Source organism: Microtus ochrogaster, unplaced genomic scaffold (assembly GCF_000317375.1).
Source record: "Microtus ochrogaster isolate Prairie Vole_2 unplaced genomic scaffold, MicOch1.0 UNK129, whole genome shotgun sequence".
In the NCBI taxonomy this organism is placed as follows: domain Eukaryota; kingdom Metazoa; phylum Chordata; class Mammalia; order Rodentia; family Cricetidae; genus Microtus; species Microtus ochrogaster.
Genome location: NW_004949227.1, coordinates 624,712 through 629,181, shown reverse-complemented (window position 1 = coordinate 629,181; position 4,470 = coordinate 624,712).

Below are 4,470 nucleotides of genomic sequence, written 5' to 3'. Positions count from 1 at the left end.
CCCTCCCCTCTCCCTTTCCTCTATGCTGAGGTTGGCCGCCATGTTGTGCACCAAAGGCAGCCCTCCCTGCCTCAAAGAGACCCAACAGATGTTTTCCCCTCCAAACACCAAATGGGCACGCACGCACACCTACTCCACAGTGAGCTGTCTGCGCTGTGTGAGCACCATTTGTTCAGGGGCTTGGCCTTTCACCATCATAACACACCCCTCCTTCCATAGCTAAGCATTCACATGTGGGCAGGCAAGCAGGAAACACACACACGCACATGCACGCGCACACACACGCAACATGCCGGCACGTGAACACGCACACACATACCAGGGCCCAGTTCTATGCAGAGTCTGCAGCCTGACATACTGAGCACCCTAAGGCCTAGACTACGGCACCTCATCACTCTCCCCGCGTGATTGCCTGCACCCAACGGCTCCCTCCTGACCTCTCCCTCAGAGTCTGCAGACTGAGCCTACCACCCCACAGCCTCTGTGTCCTATACCCAAGCAACCTCTTCTCATCCTTCCTGTGGCCACAAGGGACTAGACTAGGCCTGACCTTGTTCAGGCGGGTCCAACAAGGCCCTCGACACACCCTCGCCATACACTTCCGTGGCAGCCCCGAGGCACCCAGCCTGGGCGCCTGACTCAACTAGTGTCTAGGCCAACGGATGTCCCTACCTGACTGTTGATTTTCCTACTTTGTTCTCCTCAGGAGTCCCAAGCGCGAAAATTCCAGTCACCTCTCCAGCGGAGCGGCTGAGCGGAGCTGGCGACGAACCTTGTTAAGCTCTCAATCACCCGACGAACTCCCAGAATCCCTTGTTTCTCCCAGAAACCCCCTCTGTATCTTGAAGAAAATTCTGGATCACTCTATGGCAAATGATTGGATCAACAGCTCTCGGGGGCAGAGCCAGTGTTAACAGGGGGCATATCCACCAATGTGAAGGCTTGACGTGGCAAAGCTTGAAATGTCCGGAAGTAATAGACATGCTCATTGGTCCTTCCTCCGGTCCTTTAGACAGAGGCCTAAAGAGGCTGACTTTTCTGTAATCGATTTTGAAGCTTTCTTATTTAGTTGAACAACATGAATTTTATGTGTTCCTAATAAATTTACCCACATATCATGGTGAAGTTTAATCTTAGCTGATAGTTTTTTGGGGGATTTTTGTTTGTTTGTTTTTGGGTTTTTTTCAGCTTTTTTTTTTTTTTAAAGACAGGGTTTTTCTGTGTCGTGTCAGTTGTCCTGAAAATCACTTTGTAGACCAGGCTGGCCTTAAACTCACTGAAATCTGCTTGCCTCCACCTTCCGAGTGCTGGGATTACAAGGCATGTGCCCCCTTAGCTGATAATTTTTAGTCTTTATTTCTATTATAAGCACGATGTTTAGATATGACTTTCATGAAGCCTCGGGTTTGAGCACAAACCCAGGAGTGGCTGTGGACACTGGTCATGGAAGTAGAGGGAGGTAGATCAGGAGTTCAGGGTATTCTCAGCTACCCAAAGAATTTGAGGCCAGCTTCGGCTATGTGACTATTTGTAAAAAACCAAAAAGGAATAACAAGTTAATCCTTGCCAGGCACGATGGTGTAAATCTACAATTCTAGGTGCTGGAGAGGCTAGGTTCAATTAGTCAAAGCTAGATTGTACAATTTAGAAAAGCTGATGAAATAAAGAGGAAAAAGAAAATGAATGAAGGTAGAGCTCACGGGCACAGATCCTGGGTTCAGTTCTCAGGGTCACAGGAATGGGGACGAGTTGTTTCCATTTTCTTTTACTTACTGTTTGTGTGTTGTTATTGTGCATCTCTTACTATCACCCCATTGACTCTCTTAGAGACCAAAAGCTTTAAGATTTTTTCCCCCACCCTTACCAAACTTTGTACCCTTCTGCCTCAACTCCAGAGTAGTTGGATTTACATCAGATCTGGCCTACTTTTCTTAAAGAATTTTATTTGTCTGGGCCTCTTTCCTCTCTCCTTGGGTTCTTTGTACACATTTATCAGACCTTATGTCTCACACAGAACATCACAGGCCTATTTTTTAAATTTCTTTATTTTTTCTTTTATTTTCTTATCTTTTAAAAAATCTCTTATCCTCTCAGATTTCCAGAATGGATACTTTCTCTACATCTATGTTCAGAAAATTGTATTCCTTTTTCTGTAATCTACAATCTTTTTACAATAATCAGGTGAAAATTACACTATGCTTTTTTTCAATTCTGGATTCATAATTAATTCTTTTATCTTTGACAGGGTGAATTGTTTTAGAAATACTCTCAGTGAATAGCCTTAAGATGCATTGTAATTCTCTATGTAGCCCAGCCTGGCCACAGAATTGCTGCAATCCTTCTATCTTGGCCTTTGGAGTATTGAGTTTACAGGCATATGCCACTATACCTAACTCATAGCTGGTCCTTTTCAATACTTTTTCTCTGCTGAAATTTTTTGAAATCATTATAAGCATAATTTATGTCAATAAAAAATATATTTAAATATTTCTTACTTTGTAAACTAGCATACAAGGTATTACATATCATTATGGAATTTTTAACACAAGTGTGTTTTAGTAGATTCTCCCTCTAGCCACTCAAATCCATCCTCGTAACCTCCTCTTAGTCTCTTTTCCTCTTTTATGTCCCATGCCTCATCCTTCTTATCACCTCTTTTTATCCTCACATGGTCTACCTTCTAGTTGCTGTTGTTTTTAGGTTTTACCTACATTTACACATTACATTTATATGTTACATGTATATAGTACAGTTTAGGTACTAAATATGAGAGAAAATACAGTTTTTAATTCTAAGTTCGAGTCACATAACTTATTATACTTACCTAATCCAGATATTTGCCTGAAACTTTTATTTTTTTTACAGAGGTATAAAATTCAATTGTATATGCATTCATCTGTTTATGGCCATCTAGATTGTTTCCTTTTCCTTGCTATGATGGATAGAGCACCAATAAACATGGATATGTAAGTATCTCTATCTCTATGTAAGCATCTCTATCTGATATGGAGTCCTTTGCATCATGTCCAGGAGTGGCATAGCTATGTCATATGGTTTTAAAAAACTACCATACTGATTTACATAATAGCTGCACTAGTTTGCACACCTATCAGTAGTGAATAAAAGTTCCTCCCCCACTCCATCCTCACAAGAATTTGTTCTCAGATTTCTTTATGACAGCTATTCTGACTGGGGTGAGGTGAAATTCCAAAGTGGTTTTAATTTGTATATCACTTATGGCTAGGGACATAGAACACTTTTTAAAATCACTTATTGGGCATTTATAGAACAGTTTATTCCTTTCAATAGCCAAATTTTTAATTGCTAGGGGACCTATTTGTATGTTTAATTTTTGCCATTCTTTTCAAATTCTGGATATTAGCTCTTGTCTGAAATACAGCTGCCAAAGTTTCCTTTGCTGTGGAGAAACTTTTAAATTTCATTTTTTCTCATACTTCTTTTAGTATTATTATTTACTTTATATTTTTGGCATTTTGACCTTAGTGTGTCATAGTTTCTTCTTTGATAATGTCTGGTGGGATTATGAATGCCTCTTGTGTTTGTATTTATACTTCATTCTCTAGATTTGGGGAGTTTTCTGCTACAGTTTCTCTAGGTAATCTGTCTATTTTTTTTATATTTTCTCTGAGCATCTTCTACACCATGAATTCACAGATTTAGTCACTTGAATGCACTCCAGACTTACTAGAAATATTGTTCATGTCTAACTTTTATCTTTACTGTTTGTATTATGTCTTCACTAAGTTCTCTGTCCTGAAATTTGTTCTTCTCCATGGTCTTATGTTTCCACAAAGTTTTCCAGTATGGTTTTATTTGATTGGCCAGTTATTTCATTTCCTGAGTTTCTGTTCAGAACTTTTAAAATATTTTGGTTTTCTTGCTGAATTTTTCCTTTAAATTTTTTTCCTCAAATTTGTTAACTTTTGCCAGGCAGTGGTGGCACACACCTTTAATCCCAGCACTCAGAATGCAGAGGCAGGGGGATCTCTATGAGTTCGAGGCCACCCTGGTCTGCAGAGCAAGTTTCAGGACAGTTAGGACTATAACATGTTGTGGGAGCTGCGGGCTGCGTTCCTGCCGCCCCAGCTCCTGGTCACCTTGCTAGCTTATACCCTGAAATAACAATACACAAATTGTATTCTTTTAAACACTGCTTGGCCCATTAGCTCTAGCCCTTACCGGCTAATTCTGATATCCCGATCAACCCATCTCTAATAATCTGTGTAGCATCAGTCTTACTGGGAAAGATTCAGCATGTCTGACCTGGCAGCTTGCTTCATGGCGTCTGCCCGGGAGAGGGGAGCATGGCCTCTGTCTGAGGCGTCTTACCTCACTTCCTCTTCCTCCCAGCATTCTCTTCTGTTTACTCCACCCACTTATGTTCTAACCTATGAGGGCCAATCAGTTTCTTTATTATAATTAACCAATGACCTTCCTCCATCATTTCCC